Below are 20034 nucleotides of genomic sequence, written 5' to 3'. Positions count from 1 at the left end.
ACCATGTTTTTCAAAGCACTGTACTCACGGTACCATGGTAATCACGGTACCATGGTTTTAATGATAATGAAAATTTGAAACGGTACGGTTATCGTAAATAATTTGATCAAGGTTATCATTAAAACCAGTTATCGTTACATCCCTAGTATATATATATGTATGTATGTGTATATATATATATATATATATATATATATATATATATATATATATATATATATATATACTGTATATACACATACATAAGTGTATATACACATACATACAGGGCAAGTGGGCAATCTCTGTGTTCTCGGTTTCAATTTTCCCACTGATGATGTCATAAGAGCAACCTCATCTTATGACATCACTGATGATGTCATAGGCATTGTGACATCAATTGTGACATCACTGATGATGTCACAAACATTGTCATCAGTGACAGTGAGTGATGTCATCAGTGATGCAAAGTTGGGCAAATGGGCGCTGCGCATGCCAATAGAGCAGGCGAGGCCATGCAGCAGCGGAGCTGCATATTATGTGAGCTGCAGGGTGGGTGACAGTGCTGTAGATTTGGCCAAATTAAATTAATTATGAATTAAATTAAACTCAGGTGGCAGTCTGGCAGGTGGGATGTATGCACTCAACTCATGACTCAATACGATGATTCACAATACTTTGACTTGTTTTTTACAACATTTTGGGGTCAGTTTATTGTTTTAGTTCATAAGTTGTGTAGTGTGAACAACAGCGCTGTGTGCATGTGTTCTTTGTCGTCTTCTTCTGGTAACCACGTGCTGTGTGTGTGTGTGTGTGTGTGTGTGTGTGTTAGAGATGGAAATGGAAATTAAATGAATTGAATGAAAATAAAATGATCAAAATCTGGAGGGCAATTTTCTCCCCTCGATCACTTGTTATTGTTAGGGGCATTCAGAGATTTCTTGGGACATTTTTGCCCTTTTGCCCCTGGTACATTTCCTACACTGAACTCAAGTCACAGTCTGTCGCCACGCCACATCACAAATAACTTTCATTTCAGCATCCATCTCTCTATACTGAGTCTCTCTCTTTTTTTGGAAGTTGTCTTTTTCTTTTCTCAGTGTCTCATTCGATACGTAATGTTGACAGTTTGCCGTGTGGGTGTGTGTGTGTGTGTGTGTGTGTGTGTGCGCCTGTGTGTGTGAGTGCGCGTGTGTGTGTCCTCCCACAGCTCCTACTGTTGTCATGAGTTTAAAGTTTCAGGGCGTGATGTGTGATCCTGCATGACTGACTGCCACTACTCTTATGAGACTGCAATGCATTTGTGTGCAGGCTGGTGAAGAGAGGGAAGTGCCTTGGTAGTACTGATGGTCTCACAGCCTACTGAGCCTGTACTCTCAATCAGGGCAATGCAGTACTAATGGTCTCACAGCCTACTGAGCCTGTACTCTGAATCAGGGCAATGCAGTACTAATGGTCTCACAGTCTACTGAGCCTGTACTCTCAATCAGGGCAATGCAGTACTGATGGTATCACAGTCTACTGAGCCTGTACTCTGAATCAGGGCAATGTAGTACTGATGGTATCACAGTCTACTGAGCCTGTACTCTGAATCAGGGCAATGTAGTACTAATGGTCTCACAGCCTACTGAGCCTGTACTCTCAATCAGGGCAATGCAGTACTAATGGTCTCAGTCTACTGAGCCTGTACTCTCAATCAGGGCAATGCAGTACTAATGGTCTCACAGTCTACTGAGCCTGTACTCTCAATCAGGGCAATGCAGTACTAATGGTCTCAGTCTACTGAGCCTGTACTCTCAATCAGGGCAATGCAGTACTGATGGTATCACAGTCTACTGAGCCTGTACTCTCAATCAGGGCAATGCAGTACTGATGGTATCACAGTCTACTGAGCCTGTACTCTGAATCAGGGCAATGCAGTACTAATGGTCTCACAGTCTACTGAGCCTGTACTCTCAATCAGGGCAATGCAGTACTGATGGTATCACAGTCTACTGAGCCTGTACTCTGAATCAGGGCAATGTAGTACTAATGGTCTCACAGCCTACTGAGCCTGTACTCTCAATCAGGGCAATGCAGTACTAATGGTCTCAGTCTACTGAGCCTGTACTCTCAATCAGGGCAATGCAGTACTAATGGTCTCACAGCCTACTGAGCCTGTACTCTCAATCAGGGCAATGCAGTACTGATGGTATCACAGTCTACTGAGCCTGTACTCTCAATCAGGGCAATGCAGTACTAATGGTCTCAGTCTACTGAGCCTGTACTCTGAATCAGGGCAATGTAGTACTAATGGTCTCACAGCCTACTGAGCCTGTACTCTCAATCAGGGCAATGCAGTACTAATGGTCTCAGTCTACTGAGCCTGTACTCTCAATCAGGGCAATGCAGTACTAATGGTCTCACAGTCTACTGAGCCTGTACTCTCAATCAGGGCAATGCAGTACTAATGGTCTCAGTCTACTGAGCCTGTACTCTCAATCAGGGCAATGCAGTACTGATGGTATCACAGTCTACTGAGCCTGTACTCTCAATCAGGGCAATGCAGTACTGATGGTATCACAGTCTACTGAGCCTGTACTCTGAATCAGGGCAATGCAGTACTAATGGTCTCACAGTCTACTGAGCCTGTACTCTCAATCAGGGCAATGCAGTACTGATGGTATCACAGTCTACTGAGCCTGTACTCTGAATCAGGGCAATGTAGTACTAATGGTCTCACAGCCTACTGAGCCTGTACTCTCAATCAGGGCAATGCAGTACTAATGGTCTCACAGCCTACTGAGCCTGTACTCTGAATCAGGGCAATGCAGTACTAATGGTCTCACAGCCTACTGAGCCTGTACTCTGAATCAGGGCAATGTAGTACTAATGGTCTCAGTCTACTGAGCCTGTACTCTCAATCAGAGCAATGCAGTACTAATGGTCTCACAGTCTACTGAGCCTGTGCTCTCAATCAGGGCAATGCAGTACTAATGGTCTCACAGCCTACTGAGCCTGTACTCTCAATCAGGGCAATGCAGTACTAATGGTCTCACAGTCTACTGAGCCTGTACTCTCAATCAGGGCAATGCAGTACTAATGGTCTCACAGTCTACTGAGCCTGTACTCTCAATCAGGGCAATGCAGTACTGATGGTATCACAGTCTACTGAGGCTGTACTCTGAATCAGGGCAATGCAGTACTAATGGTCTCACAGTCTACTGAGCCTGTACTCTCAATCAGGGCAATGCAGTACTAATGGTCTCAGTCTACTGAGCCTGTACTCTCAATCAGGGCAATGCAGTACTGATGGTATCACAGTCTACTGAGCCTGTACTCTCAATCAGGGCAATGCAGTACTGATGGTATCACAGTCTACTGAGCCTGTACTCTGAATCAGGGCAATGCAGTACTAATGGTCTCACAGTCTACTGAGCCTGTACTCTCAATCAGGGCAATGCAGTACTGATGGTATCACAGTCTACTGAGCCTGTACTCTGAATCAGGGCAATGTAGTACTAATGGTCTCACAGCCTACTGAGCCTGTACTCTCAATCAGGGCAATGCAGTACTAATGGTCTCAGTCTACTGAGCCTGTACTCTCAATCAGGGCAATGCAGTACTAATGGTCTCACAGCCTACTGAGCCTGTACTCTCAATCAGGGCAATGCAGTACTAATGGTCTCACAGTCTACTGAGCCTGTACTCTCAATCAGGGCAATGCAGTACTAATGGTCTCAGTCTACTGAGCCTGTACTCTCAATCAGAGCAATGCAGTACTAATGGTCTCACAGCCTACTGAGCCTGTGCTCTCAATCAGGGCAATGCAGTACTAATGGTCTCACAGTCTATTTCATAAGATTTCCCTGAATAAATGGTCTAAATGTGAACTGGATTCATTTGTAACCCTACAGGAGGAAGCAGGCTCTTTAGAAAACCCGAAGTGCACACAGAATCAGAGGAAGTGTTGCACAATAGGAAGTGGTGTTTTTTATGTGCTTGTGTTGTTCCATGTTTTATCAGAGCTCCGCAATTAGCCCAAGTTACACAAGGAAGGTAGGCCCCAAGAAGCACTGTTCGGTTACTGCATACTCAACATGCTTCCTGTAGCCACTCTGCTAATGTTACATGCCCATTTGTGTGATTTCAGGTATAATAAACCAGTAGAAAAGGGAACTAAAATATGATATATGTGTGTGTGTTCTATGAAGTTTGTTTAGAGAGTCACCAGTATATTGGTGTGCTGCCAATGTTATTATTTTAGTACTGGCTAGGGATGCACCGATATGAAAATTTCAATATTAACATTGCTGTTATGGCTGATAACTGATATTTACAGATGTTGATATCTATGATAATAAAATGTTGTACATACTGGAAAAAACATGGAAACACTATGAATTTGGAAAAGCCAATAAATCATAGATTTACAGAATTGTTTCCTCTCAATTTGAAAATTTTGGCCAATACCAATAACCAACATTGGGCTTATGCTGATATATAAAAAAATGACTAACATCGGCCCGTACCAATATGATTGCAGATTTTTTCCATTGAAAATGCACAAAACGAATTTTCAGCACAATATTGGATTAATAGATATATTTCGGATATTCAATTTTAACATGCAATATATTTTTTGCGAGGAAATGGCAATTCTAAGTGAATTTCCAGAATGTTTTCAGAAATTTTGTTGGAAAACTTAATCTAGAAAAGGTTCACAAGGATCATGTTGTTAAATGATACCACAAAAATAACTTGTTTTTGGCAGATAGGCCTGTGCTGGATATTGCACATTTTTCTCTTCAGTTGTCGGTGTTTACATTGGTTCCCTCCCACAACTGTATGAGTCAGGCCCTAGATCGTTAGCTCTGTGGTGAGCCTGATGTGTGGTGGTGTGTTCCTGTGTTTCAGAGGCTGACCTCTGCTGGAGGACTGTGACCTGGGGCCACCTGCCAGGCCGGGCCTCCCTGCTGCCCCTCCTCACTGACAGTCACACAGCTCCACTGCTGGTAAGTACTGCTGCTCACTCACGGGTCTTATCTGTTTGGTGGGCTCAGACTGGAGAGAGTAGTGTTTTCCCCCCCTCCTGATGCTGCACACTGGAAGAAAATAAAGTTTTCAACTGGCATGTCTTTTTACTGTATATTCTTCATTTGTATGTATGTGTGTGTGTGTGTGTGTGTGTGTGTGTGTGTGTGTGTGTGTGTGTGTGTGTGTGTGTGTGTGTGTGTGTGTGTGTGTGACCTCCACTGCAAATATTCCTTAAAATAAACACTTGGATCATAATTTCACCTGAGCTTCCTTGATGTACCGGTAGTCTTGCAAATATGACTTCATTTGTTGTTCAGTTGCACATGTGGGTCGCTTCTCATACTGATGTTGATATGGGCCACTCACTTTTCACATGTGGGTCGCTTCTCATACTGATGTTGATATGGGCCACTCACTTTTCACATGTGGGTCGCTTCTCATACTGATGTTGGACTTCTCATCCTGATGTTGGATATGGGCCACTCACTTTTCACATGTGGGTCACTTCTCATACTGATGTTGGATATGGGCCACTCACTTTTCACATGTGGGTCGCTTCTCATACTGATGTTGATATGGGCCACTCACTTTTCACATGTGGGTCACTTCTCATACTGATGTTGATATGGGCCACTCACTTTTCACATGTGGGTCACTTCTCATACTGATGTTGGATATGGGCCACTCACTTTTCACATGTGGGTCGCTTCTCATACTGATGTTGATATGGGCCACTCACTTTTCACATGTGGGTCACTTCTCATACTGATGTTGGATATGGGCCACTCACTTTTCAAACACCAATGAGAACTGTTCAAACAAAACACAAAAGCAGATCTGAGCACAAAATGGGACTTGAACATAATCTGCCTGCCTTTGCTGTTCACAATGAGTTGAAAACATCAGCTCTGTGGCCAGAGGTTGCGTTAGACTTTCTCATTGTCTCTCATTTTGACATAATCTAATACTAATCTATAATCTAGTCATAATCTATTATTACCAGTGTTAAAATGACACTTTTCACACAATGAAAATGTACATTGTTTGCCCTATTTAACTGTTGCCTTATTGTCTATTTGTTGCTAGCTGTGTTTTTGTGCCCTATTTGTTTTTGCTGTGATTTTGCACTGTTTACGTACTGCACCTGGTCTGTAATGGAGCCCACCGCATAAGAATTTCACACGTGCGTAAATAGAAATCTTCAATCTTGAATGACAGACAGCCTTCAGATTTCTTTGTCATTGTTTAAAAAAAAGACAAAATATTTGGTTAATGCTACCACTGTCTGTCACATATGAAGGGAAGACTAATCTTCAGTTGCAGTGTGAACACAGCCGGAGAACCCTCTCTGTAGTCCCCTGTGTGTCACTGCTGGCCTAGAACCAAATCCTGCCCCACAGTGTCTATTTTTAAGAAAGGAAAAATATGAAGGGGAATGGACCGAAAAAAAAAAAAAAGAAAAAAAAGAAGTCCGGGTAGTGTAGCGGTAGATTCCCTGCCTACCAACAGTTGCAGGTTTGTATCCACGTGTTACCTCCGGCTTGGTCGGGCGTCCATACAGGCATGATTGGCTGTGCCTGCGGGTGGGAAGCTGGATTTGGGGGGATGTGTCCTGGTCGCTGCACTAGTGCCTCCTCTGGTTGGTCGGGGCGCCTGGTCGGGGTGGAAAGGAACTGGTGGGAATAGCGTGATCCTCCCATGTGCTACGTCCTACAGGTGAAGCTCCCGCTGGAGGGCTATTTTGTAGGCCTTAGACTAGTGGTTCTCAAACTGTTTCACATCAAGGACCCCTAAACTGACACAAATTAGACCACGGACCCCCCATTTGATAAGACTTTGCCCCCATCTGATACGGTTTTTGCTTTTAGATGTTTTATTACAGAATGTGTATGAAACCCATGACCAAAATTGCCATACATTCTGTCATTGTGTTACTATGGATGGAATTATAGTGAAAATAAATTATCCCCCTTTTGCTGGGGACCCCCTGCAACCTCCTCAAGGATTCCTGGTGGTCCCCGGACCCCACTTTGAGGACCACTGCCTTAGAGTACCAATCAAATATTTTGGCCCAGAATCCCGTTAGTGAAGAGCAGAACCAGAAGGCATGAGATAGTGTGCCCTCTGACACTTGACACCTGTCACACAGTGATGAGATGGAAGGGAATAACTTGTGTAACTTATGCTTGGAATAATGAAGACGATGAGCAACTTTAAATTGAATCAGCTGATGTCTGCTATGAACTGAGCAGAGTTGTACCACAGACGGACTCCTTTCCAATATAATGTCAGATAAATCAATACCAAGTTCCCCCTGCCATGCTTCTCTAATCCTCTCAGTAGAGGCTGTGGTGCAGTTGTCAAACAGACAAATCTAGAGATAAGATGCTTGGAGTGAGTAGGGCTCAGCAGAACATCAAAAAAAGCATGTTGATTTGGGAGCGCTTCAAAGGTATGAATCTTGGAGCAAACATAATTTCTGCCTTGCAGGTATCTGAACCAGTGTGTGCCAGATAACTCAATTTTCCTCTTCAGCAGATCAAAGGATGTAAAATGGCCATCTGTGTATATGTCTCTGATGGAAACCAGCCCCTTCTCACTCCAGGCATGGACGTTTGTCTGACCATGCAGATAAAAAAGAGTGATTGAAACAAATTGGTGTGTGGACACAAACATTCGGTGACTCAAAACACTCCCAACTTGCTTTAAAATTCTGACAGAGTTATTCTGACAGAGTTTTTCGCAATGAAGCTTACATTTTGTAAAGACCCAGGCCTCTCTAGCTAGCTTGGAAAATAACATGGCTGGCAAGGAGGAGTTTGCAATAGAGCTGGCCTCCATTTTGAGCCACAGGGGGCCCCCGGGAAATTTAAATTAGCAGGAGTCCCTTGCTGCCAAAACATTAGAGCCCTAAAGCGTCTGGCATACTCTTCGCGCACGCGCTGGAGGTGGGGCTCCGCGGAGGGCGCGCGCACTCTGCGCGGGCCAAAACAGAACATAGTCAGTGCGCAGCTCGTTGATTCAATGTGGGGGAAAAGTAGCTTACCTCCAAATCGAAGTTGCTGTCCGTCATGCGATGTTTGACAAAACTGCAAAGCCATTCCAGTTCCACTAGGATGAGTGGCACAGGTTTCAGCCCACCAGGATCCCCACTTTCTTTCTGTTGCGCTTTCTTTGCTTTAACAAAGCGATCCCTGCAATTCTTCCATTTCTTCCTGCACGAGTGTGCTGGCGATTTCTCGCCAGGAATTGGTGGACTTCTGCTGGTCCTTGTGGTCTCTCCGTGTTGTGTAGAGGCGGGTAGAGGCGGACTTGTTCTGACAGTCTTCCCTCAAAAGCGTCCATGTTGACAATCTGCCAAAACCCGACGCGCTGCTAGAAAAATCGCGCTCAGGCCCCCCGACATGCCCTGTGCGATGACGTTAAAATCGCCGCTCGCCCTATGCGCTTGGCTGGGCGCAAAGACTATGCCAAAGGCTTAACATTGGCAGCCCAGTAGTAGTGTCTAAACACTGGTAAGGCAAGTCCTCCTTCAGACTTGGGTTTTTGCAAGCGAATTTTCAAAATTCTATGGTTCTTATAGTTCCAGATGTAGGACAGAATAGGGTTTTGTTGGTTGACTGGAATTCCTCTTACATACACTGGAGATACAAACATGCTGTCATCATCCTAGCAAGGATTTGCACACATCGTAAGATTTTTGGGATTCAAACACGGCTCCAGGATTTTTCTAAAGGGGGGGTGGGGGTGCTGGGGGGAGGCTTGCCCAACATGTGGGGGTGCTAAGAAATTGTCGATTTTCATGGCGTTGATGAAGTTCTATTTGTTTTTCAATAAAAGCAGATATGGCACACAGCACATTCTAAATAAATGTTGTTTTTAATTGAATTTGGCCAAATATAAAAATAAAGCCTACAAGTGATCACAAGGCAATGACAAAAACGTCTTCCACTTGCTAATGGTGAAAGACTTAAGGACTGGGGCATCCCATGGTGGGGCTCAGCCCTATGTTCCCTCAGCATCAGGGTTAGCTATGCAAAACATTTTTTTTCCCAGTACAGCAAAGGCATGACCCAGCCTACTCTGCCTCTGATTGGATTTGGTTTTGGCACGGGGAGTGATGATTGGTTAGGTTTAATCATGGGGAGTGATGATTGGTTAGGTTAAGGCATGGTAAGAATGGCTGGTTATTAACTTTACATATTTGTAAAAAAAAAAAAAAAAAAAAACTTAATGATTGAGGGGGCTTAACTGGTGCTAGGCAGATTTGAGAGGTGGCTATAGCCCCCCCCTAGCCCCGGTGTAGCGCCATCCCTGGGGGGATTTAATGCAAGAAGTTTATTTGATTGATATACATTAGACATGTAACCAGGTACGTTAAAAGATCATTTATTATTTATACTAGGCTTGTCTCATATAGGTTTGAACATACGTATGTGTTGTTGATGTTGTTGTTTTCGATGTCTTGAATGGCTCGTGCTGTGCTGAGTCTAACCATTGATTGTTTTTACAAACAACAGCCACCATGGAAATAAGTCTCCTGGACTTTGTGTGTGAAAATTCCTTGACAATTTTATTCACCTTATGCAGCCCCGCCCACTTGACCCATTGTGTCACGACTTCCTGTTCAAAACGCTGGCTGTTTTACCTGCTCAAACTAGTCTGACTCGTTATGTGAGTCAAACATAGTTTGACTCACATAACGAGTCAGACTAGGTTTATGAGTCACAGGAAGTGTAAACACAGTCAGCGCTTCCGATTGTGTTTACACTTCCTGTTTGTCTCTCAAGCCAGACTGTCTCTTCTACATGAGGTGAATATACTGTATGTGTATGGTTGTGACCTAAGGGCTTCTAATCATTATGTATTTTAACATTCTGTCAAATAAAATTCATTCATAAGCAGCATTGAATGTTAGCGTTGTTTCTCGGGTATTCCTAACCCGTTTGAGCACACTGCTCCAGACATGTCATTATATGAGGCTGCCTGTGGTGCACCTATGCCTATTATAGTCTTGATGTGCCATGCTGTGGGTGAATGTGTAATGCCGGCTCAGGAAATGAACTGCATTGTGGGCCATAAAAAGGAGTTGAGTAATGTAGGTGCTCCCACTTCCTGTTCCCCAAGGCTGATGATGTGTTTATGTAAGTTCAGGGCACAGGGTCACTACCTGCCATCCCTGCAACAGGAGAGCTAGAAGCCATGAAACCACCAGTTTTAGTTTAGTTTTTGACATGTTTTTCATTTTGGTTAATAGTCAGTTACTTTGTACTGTTGACCACAGAGCAGTAGTCCCTTTTTGTTTGTTCTCGGGACTCACCCTCATTTTAGGCCAATATATTTTAGTGTAGACTTGTTTTGTTCTTGCTTTCCTTTTAATATTTCTCCCAGACTGTAAAGGCAACTATTATTTCATCTGTCTACAACCAGCCCCAACTACTACAACTACACAACTTCCCTCTGCTTGCATGTCTGCCCATCCCTGTTTGTATTTTCCTCCCTGTTTCCTTGGAGACGGTTACCATGACACACAGCTATCAAACCACTGGCTTAGCCATCACCTTGGAATGCTCAGTGTTACATGACTGCTCTGCGTTTTTGACAGCTAAGCAGTTGGTTCATATTATAGGCTCACTAAGTCAGTGTAGACCCCTGAGATCTGTCGTGTGTTTACCTGCTAATGCCGACTAAGACTCAAATCCAGCAGCTTAGCCCGAACGGCAAACTATTTTGGTGAGCTTGCAGTACCTGCCCCTTGCCAGGACAAGAGAACGGTCAAAGTGTTGCATTATAAATGGAGAATGGAGGGGAGTTACTGCAGCAGGCTGGGCTTTGTGTGAATATACAGGATGGCTTATCCTCACTAAGCCAGGGGGAGGTGTGGTAGTAGCCTGAGGTGAAGCTTTTCTTGGCTCACCTGCTACTGTGACTATAGGTGACTCAATACTGCCCTCAACTGGTGGAGAACTGCAGTACCTTAACTGATGGAGCCTGCGCTGAAAATGGTACTCACTTTTTATAATGTTTATCATTCAAATCAGGCACTCCTTAACTTCCTGCTCTGTCCACTAGGCTGCTATTTCACCATACCAGCAATTGCTAAGCTATCAATTAGCCATAATACAAAATAAACATCAGTAATAGCATTAGTTGCTCTTGATGATGTTTAATCAGTTTAGCTGTGAGAGCCGAGGGCTTGCCGAAAGTGTTAAATATCAGTTACACTGCTCTTGACTCAGCATATGGGAGACGCTCACACACTGAATAGGTAATTGGAGATGATATGACTGAGGGAGTGTAATATGCAGAGTGTTTTGTTATGTCAGCTAAAAGCTCCCATCTTCTCCTTGGTTATCTATTATTTATGCACTGGAGGGCCGACACGCTGTCCTGCCCGGCTTCCCTTGAGTAGCACCACAGTCTGTTATGGCCTACATGCTACATGCTAGACAGCTGCCTGCTGAGCTGAAACATGCAATTATCATTCGGTCTGCAGGAATGTCATTTGAATGTTGTCAGTTGATTTACCAAATGAACCCTTCCCTCCCCTGAAGTGGCTGTAAATGAACACTAGGTGGTGCTTTTGGTTCAGTTTTTGTTACTCCAACTCAACCAGGGGAACTGATGTGTGGATGGTCAAAAATCATATTCTGTTTAACTTCTGCTGTAGAGTTTTCTCATAAATGAGAGTTCCCTTCATTGTGGCTGCTGAAAGCAGTGTTTCAAAACGACTAATTGAAAAATCGAAATAACTGCATGGCATGCAATGATGTTACAACTTTCTGTTTGTAGATGTGGGAGGTAGGAGTAGGCTATGTTTCTGTTTGTAGATGTGGGAGGTAGAAGTAGGCTATGTTTCTGTTTGTAGATGTGGGAGGTAGGAGTAGGCTATGTTTCTGTTTGTAGATGTGCGAGGTAGGAGTAGGATATGTTTCTGTTTGTAGATGTGGGAGGTAGGAGTAGGCTATGTTTCTGTTTGTAGATGTGCGAGGTAGGAGTAGGATATGTTTCTGTTTGTAGATGTGGGAGGTAGGAGTAGGCTATGTTTCTGTTTGTAGATGTGTGAGGTAGGAGTAGGCTATGTTTCTATTTGTAGATGTGTGAGGTAGGAGTAGGCTATGTTTCTGTTTGTAGATGTGGGAGGTAGGAGTAGGCTATGTTTCTGTTTGTAGATGTGTGAGGTAGGAGTAGGCTATGTTTCTGTTTATACATGTGCGAGGTAGAAGTAGGCTATGTTTCTGTTTGTAGATGTGTGAGGTAGGAGTAGGCTATGTTTCTGTTTATACATGTGCGAGGTAGAAGTAGGCTATGTTTCTGTTTATACATGTGCGAGGTAGGGGTAGGCTATGTTTCTGTTTGTACATGTGCGAGGTAGGGGTAGGCTATGTTTCTGTTTGTACATGTGCGAGGTAGGGGTAGGCTATGTTTCTGTTTGTACATGTGCGAGGTAGGGGTAGGCTATGTTTCTGTTTGTACATGTGCGAGGTAGGAGTAGGCTATGTTTCTGTTTTTACATGTGTGCGAGGTAGGGGTAGGCTATGTTTCTGTTTGTAGATGTGTGAGGTAGGAGTAGGCTATGTTTCTGTTTGTAGATGTGCGAGGTAGGAGTAGGCTATGTTTCTGTTTGTACATGTGCGAGGTAGGAGTAGGCTATGTTTCTGTTTGTACATGTGCGAGGTAGGAGTAGGCTATGTTTCTGTTTGTACATGTGTGCGAGGTAGGGGTAGGCTATGTTTCTGTTTGTAGATGTGTGAGGTAGGAGTAGGCTATGTTTCTGTTTGTAGATGTGTGAGGTAGGGGTAGGCTATGTTTCTGTTTGTACATGTGCGAGGTAGGAGTAGGCTATGTTTCTGTTTGTACATGTGTGAGGTAGGAGTAGGCAATGCGAGGTAGGAGTAGGCTATGTTTCTGTTTGTACATGTGCGAGGTAGGGGTAGGCTATGTTTCTGTTTGTACATGTGTGAGGTAGGAGTAGGCTATGTTTCTGTTTGTACATGTGTGAGGTAGGAGTAGGCAATGCGAGGTAGGAGTAGGCTATGTTTCTGTTTGTACATGTGCGAGGTAGGGGTAGGCTATGTTTCTGTTTGTACATGTGTGAGGTAGGAGTAGGCTATGTTTCTGTTTGTACATGTGTGCGAGGTAGGGGTAGGCTATGTTTCTGTTTGTAGATGTGTGAGGTAGGAGTAGGCAATGCGAGGTAGGAGTAGGCTAGGGATGCACGATATATCGACAATCATATCGGTATTGGCCGATGTTAGTAATTTCTTTGCATCGGTCCGATGAGCAATGTCAATATCAGTTATCGGTATTAACTCATTCACCGCCAAAGACGTCTTTGACGTGTTATCAGCAATGGCCTTCCCCGCCAAGGACGTGTTTGACGTGTTTTTGTTTTTATTGGTGCAGCGCCTGCAGCAAACACTTGCCCAGCCTGTCACACAGACACAGGTCCCTGCCTTCAAAGGGTAGCCGACAGCACGCGATCAAACACATACCGCAGCTGTTGTTTTGAAATTGAGCGAGAGGAAAAGCAGCAAAACGGGTAACGCTTCCTTGTGCAGACAGGAGAAACTACATTGAAACGCCCTCGGCGCGCTGCACGAGCTGGAGTCGCCTTCCTCTGTGCCAGCCATGAGAAAACGGGAGAAAGTAATCAAGAGATGTGTTTGATCATCGGAGGAATGAGGAAATGATCGATCAGTTTGCGAGGGCGGTGAGGACGTGTTGAATAGCCAGGGGAAAACGGGAACGATCAAATAGCAGAGTTGATATGACAGGGACGAGGACGAGGACCAGAACAAATCAAAAATAAACACAGGAACAGCTAGGCAGCAGCGGGCAGAAGGCACTCACAGCAGCCCGCTGTCCTTCTCAAGAGCTCTTCAGTCGGTTCATGAAATCGCTGGGCTGCGTGCCCTCCAGTGTTGCTCCTGGCCAATCCCAGCGCCACAGGGCGTGGTTATTGCTTATCCTATGTTGGGTTAGAAATCTAAAAGGGGGATCGTGTGTGTGTGTGTGTGTGTGTGTGTGTGTGTGTGTGTGTGTGTGTGTGTGTGTGTGTCTGTCTGTCTGTCTGTCTGTCGGTGTGTCTGTCTGTCTGTCTGTCTGCACACTCACACCGAGTAAACTGTATTGTTGAATGTAAAAAAAAAGCACTTCATGTGTGTATATATATATATATATATATATATTTTTTTTTTTGTCATTTGTGTCCTAACGAATAATATTTACATGTCTGATGTCAATACAGTTCAAAATAAAAGAATTGAGAGTGAGTTATGCCTGAGATTGTGCCCTTTTACAAAAATGCTTTTTTCTCCCTTTTCTCTTCCCAGACAGGCTTTTTTGGTGAACATGGGGTGTATAAAAAGGGTTATAAGTAGAGTACAGAACATGCTAAAAGCTAACTTTCTTTTTGGGGATGAAAGTAGAGACTTAGATCTTCATTTCGAGGTATTGGACATCACTGTAGTCCTAGTACAGAATTTACTGTGGGTCTTGAAAGATGACCAAACATTATGGAAATACTTGGCCTGTGCCAAAAATGCCAGTCAGATATTGGCAGTGAATGAGTTAACACATTGAGAGGTAACAATGCGGTAAATCCCTGATTTATGGGTTTTTCCAAATGTTTTGGAAATAAAGAAAATGAAATCAAATTCACATTGTTTACATGGGTTTTTCAGTATGTATAAAATTTGATTATTATAGAAATTGGTAATCGCCTCGGCCATAACAGCAATGTTAATATTGGTTATCGGTATCGGCCAAGATTTTCATATCGGTGCATCCCTAGAGTAGGATGTTTTTTAGGATTTAAAAATGAAAATAAGACAGTTGTGCTGATTAAAGGATGTCAAACCACACGCAAATGTTCTCTATCTAGCAGACTTAAATATTCATAATATATTAAGGTGAAAATGGTTTCCACTGCATAATTTTGAAACACCCATGCCCTTATGAAATACAAATTAAAATCATATTTCACCCATCCCTAAAGGAGTAGTGAGAAGTTACCAAGAAGTTAATAGCATAGCTTGTAACAAATGACTGAATTGGTCTGTTATGGTTTATATGCATAAGCAGGAATCTGGATGTACTCTTAAGGAACATCACGGTGCCTGTTGCTGTCAACATGAATCCCTAAATTGACTTGTGATTTTAAACCTGAGCATACCTGAATCCAGCATGGTAAGAGTTTGGGAGTGGTCTCCCTCCTCATGCATGCCTTTTTATACACAACTGTTTTCATCCTCCAGATGGCACTCCTCTCTTTCTGAATGAAAATGCTGCTACTCTTCTGCTGAAACCCATCAGCCAAAACCTCTGCGTACTCTGCTGTGCCCCACCCTTAAATCCAGTTAGGGTAATATTGAGTGGATTAAGCTGCTGAACGTCTCACTTAAATTAGCCTTTACTTTGTCTTAACTACTGCTAATGTAAACCGGGCTACTTCAGCACCTTAGGGAGCACGGAGCAAGTGAGACTTAAGGATGCTGTGAGTCAGAAGGTCACTGATGGTTTGGGGGTGTTTAGCAGAAGACTGGGGGACATGTGAATGAGTTTGGGAGGTAGCTGCCTCCAGAGAGCTGCAGCCTAGACCTACAACAGTGAGTCAACATGCCCCCCCCATCCCATCATTTCCTAACACACCCCAATAAGGAGGCAGAGGACTCTCAAGGACAGTGTGGGGGGGAGTAGTGCCATCCTGTCATTGCAGCTCATGCAGTGGAGACTCAGAAAGTGTTACATTTGGGGGTACAGTTCTTACACACTTAATGGACCTACAGTATCTCTGCAGGTCACAAGCCTCCCTACCTACCTAGTTACAGTACATCTACCTTTTCCCCCACTTTCTTTTCATCCATTTTGAATATTGAGCTCAGCAGCCTGTTCACTCCAGATGATCAGATAGGCCAGTGTGTTGCTGGCCCAGTAGCCTCTTATCAATCTATTCCACTGATCATCCCAAATTAAACATCAATCCAAGCTGTTGCTATCTGACGTGTTGTGATGATGTTAAGCTGTGGCTATCTGATGTGTTCTGATGATGTTAAGCTGTGGCTATCTGACGTGTTGTGATGATGTTAAGCTGTGGCTATCTGACGTGTTGTGATGATGTTAAGCGCTGTATACTATTGATGAGGCTGATGAAGAGTGGCGCTGAGAGCCTCTTTACACAGCTCCGTTTCAGCGGAGCCTGCGTTTTGGCAGCTCTGTGCATGTGCCTGTTTCCATGGTTTCCAACTTTCATCAGGTGCAGTCCAAAGAGGAAGGCTTAGCTAGAGCTGATGCTCCCACTTTCATCCTCCTCTGATCTGTTTCTCCGGGCAAAACGCTTGTTTCATCTGGTCATCTTCTTTACTGCTGACTGGGCTCATATACTGTAGCTGTATAATAAGGCTAGTGTCGATGTCATATTTTCTATTAGATTTTCAAGGAGAAAACATCTGTGTGTTTGCTGCTGCTAGTGCAGTAGTAGTAATTACACATGAGACAGCTGATATTGGATGTGTGCTTTAGTACGACTGTCAGTTGCTATGATTCAGTCCTGCTCGTGCTGAGGTTTGTTTTGATTTGCTAGAATCTGGGTGAGACGGCATTAGTTGTTTATTGTGGCTGTGTGGGGTAATCAAGTTCACACCATAAGCAAACAAATGGCATACCCCTACTGAGACGCCCCCTCCCCTGCGAGGGGGCCATTTTCAGTCAGCTGGGGAGGATGGGTAAGGGATGGCGAGGGAGTGAGGAGAGGTTGAGTGGGGGGGTGGGGGGTGGGGGGGGTGCGAATGCCACCCCCATTTGGGAAGTGCTCCCCCATTTTCTGCCTGTCTAGTCTGGTCAGTGTCAGTGAGCTGTGGCGGGTCCGGGTCAGCGAGCTGCGGCGGGTCCGGGTCAGTGTCAGTGAGCTGCGGTTGGTCAGTGTCAGTGAGCTGCGGTTGGTCAGTGTCAGTGAGCTGCGGTTGGTCAGTGTCAGTGAGCTGCGGTTGGTCAGTGTCAGTGAGCTGCAGTGGGTCAGTGTCAGTGAGCTGCAGTGGGTCAGTGTCAGTGAGCTGCGGTTGGTCAGTGTCAGTGAGCTGCGGTGGGTCAGTGTCAGTGAGCTGCGGTGGGTCAGTGTCAGTGAGCTGCGGTGGGTCAGTGTCAGTGAGCTGCGGTGGGTCAGTGTCAGTGAGCTGCGGTGGGTCAGTGTCAGTGAGCTGCAGTGGGTCAGTGTCAGTGAGCTGCAGTGGGTCAGTGTCAGTGAGCTGCGGTTGGTCAGTGTCAGTGAGCTGCAGTGGGTCAGTGTCAGTGAGCTGCGGTTGGTCAGTGTCAGTGAGCTGCGGCGGGTCCGGGTCAGCGAGCTGCGGCGGGTCCGGGTCGGGCCGAGTGGGCTAATGCGATGTGGCGTGTCACCCGGGGAATCTAGGTCAAGTTTAAAGCTGCCTAGCTCTGCCCGCCTCTGCCGCAGTGTGACGCTTCACAATCCCTCCCCTTCAACACACGCACGCCAACACACACACCATATCCAGCACGCATCCTCACATGCATTACTCTCACTCTCTCCTTTTGTAAAGATACATATCAAATACACACTCATATGAGCTGTGCATTTTGCTCTCCAGCAGCCCCACATAATCTCAGACACAAGCGCACACACACACACGCTGCCTCTCCCCATCCCCCCTCTGCGCCCCAGCCTAGTGCTCAGCCTAGCTGCACGGCGGTGCCCACGTGACGCGCCGTGCTGTGTCTGCGTCTGGATGGGGAGGGGAGGGGAGGGGAGGGGAGGGGAGGGAGGGGAGGGGAGGGGGGAGGGCGTTGTTTTTTTCTGCCATAGTAAAAGCAGCAGGGCACGTGGATCCTCACGCTGCAGCCTAGTAGTGGAATGTCAGCACTATCCCCTCTCTGTAGCCGGCCGTCACCACGAGCCGTTTAGTTCTCTCGGGACGTTGCTGCAGTGCTGCTGGCTTTCAGACACGTAGCGTGCTCTTAAAGAGACGCCGCTAAAAGGCAGTGCCATCCAGAGGTCACGCTGCTGCTGCTGCTGCTGCATGGCCCATGGGCGTGGCACTGTTTTGGTGTGTTTTTACTATACGAGCTCCAGTCTCTCTCCACTCTGCAGTCCTCTCAAAACTATTTGGGCTGTGGATGTGGAATGTTGTTATTCCGACCATATCCAGCATTTGCCATTTTATTTTTTAGACTTGGCGTACAACCTTATGACAAATATATCTCAGCGGACAAAATGTACAAACATATCCTGCCATGATTACAAATAGTAATTTGTTTGTTATTCATCAGCATCTGATTTGATTTTGTAGGGATTTTCCCCCCATTAAAAATGTAGATAACAACATTGTGAATTTGCTTTGCAGCATAGAAATGGTCCATTTAAATCAGTGAGTGCTCGATGCTCAGTGGTGGAATTAAATATTCCTCCATCGTCTTCATTTGACTTCACTCCCCGACTAATCCGCTGTTTTTGGCGCATTACCTCATCTGTATTAATATATTCATGTGCTTTTCCAGTCCTACTACTACTGTACTCTCTCCTCACCCAGAGATGTCCCCTGATTGGCTGCTGAAATGTTTTCAATGGCACCAAGTTTTTTTGACTCCATGGATACAGCGAGCTGTTGGGTAGATTGGCTTAGCCAATGGGAGAGCTGCGCGGGCTCCTGGTTGTCGAGTTCTGCCCCTGGCCTTAGAAGCAGCCCTCCCCTCCTCGCTGAGAGCACGCGATGCCTCAGTAGGGGGGGTTCAAAACAACAACAAGCCTGTCGCCGTCCACTCATGGTGCCCAGGACGTGCCAGCACCCATGGGTGCTGCAACGCTACTGAGGGAATTCCTCCACCCCTCTCTGACATCTGCCCACTATAGCCAGCATAAATGTTCTGCACTTTTTGCTGTCTCTTCTCTACTCACAGCAGTGCTATCACCAGGCAAGCAGTTGCCCTCAATATCTGGTGAATATTGATTTAAATATATTATAAAATGGATGGTTTATCATTATACTTGAGAAGTTGATATTGGCTACAAACTCAGTGTTGCTTAATAACTTAATTCTTAAGTAATGTCTGTAAACAAATCTAAATGTGACAACAGTATAAAAAAAAATGCTTGCGTAGCAAAATCTAGAAGCTGTAAAATGGACTCATTCAATCTCCTCTTTTTTACAGTAGGCTTGAGGATTCTCTGTTGGACTTTGAATGCAGCCACGCAAATCCCTGTCCTTAAAATGACCTAATTTCAAACGGCACCAGGGAGCAGTGCTGAGCCTGTGGGGCTGTGCTCCACCATGAGTCTGAGAGCAGTGCTGAGCCTGTGGGGCTGTGCTCCACCATGAGTCTGAGAGCAGTGCTGAGCCTGTGGGGCTGTGTTCCACCATGAGTCTGAGAGCAGTGCTGAGCCTGTGGGGCTGTGCTCCACCATGAGTCTGAGCAGCTGGAAGGTGGCAGTAGAGGACCAGGGCACGGTGGGCAGCGCCCGCGTCACCCGGCAGGCAGGGCCAGGTCACTGACAGCTCCATCCCTCCTGCCTGTTCCCCTGTGAGGCTGGCTCAGGTGCTGCCTCCACACAGTGTCGGCCAACACCAACATTCAGCTCACATTAGTGGAGGCTAATGAGAGCAGGCGGGGCGAGGCAGGTGGCCTGCTGCCTGCTTGAATTAGAATGGCTGTGAGGAGGGTTTCTTTCTGCAGGCTGCGCAGAGCTGCTTCAGTGACAATAATCATGTATTGTTTGTGTGCGTAACCTTTAGCGTAGTCACACCGAAACACTTGTGTGCATTTCATCAGTCATGTGTTGCCTGTAAGGATGTGGATCCACCATTGGTCGAGCGGAACACGTGGTCGGCTGGAACACGCCGGAACACAACCCAGTTTAGATGAAACCACGCCCACTTCCATATGACGAAAGCCTCGGATTTCAAATGGGAAAAACATGCCGGCTTGTTTGGAAACTTACATTAGGAAAATGCTTCATCGACATGTGTTTCTGAAAACATTTAAGGCGAGAAATCAGCCAGCGAGTCATGCTTCTACAAGCACATCCTTTCA

General features: G+C 45.4%; 1 protein-coding gene across 1 annotated transcript in view; it reads left to right on the top strand.

The window, feature by feature from the left end:
- Window positions 1-20034, top strand: part of fam49bb (family with sequence similarity 49 member Bb) — a 92766-nt gene that overhangs the window by 31150 nt on the left and 41582 nt on the right. The window contains exon 2 of the mRNA XM_083650636.1: window positions 4876-4973. The gene's annotated coding sequence lies outside the window, so the exon portion shown is untranslated. The remainder of the gene's footprint in view (window positions 1-4875; window positions 4974-20034) is intronic.

Source organism: Poromitra crassiceps (assembly GCF_964638095.1).
Source record: "Poromitra crassiceps genome assembly, chromosome: 2".
Classification (NCBI taxonomy): domain Eukaryota; kingdom Metazoa; phylum Chordata; class Actinopteri; order Beryciformes; family Melamphaidae; genus Poromitra; species Poromitra crassiceps.
Note: the sequence above shows the minus strand (reverse complement) of the source record. Positions and strands in the feature narration are given on the sequence as shown.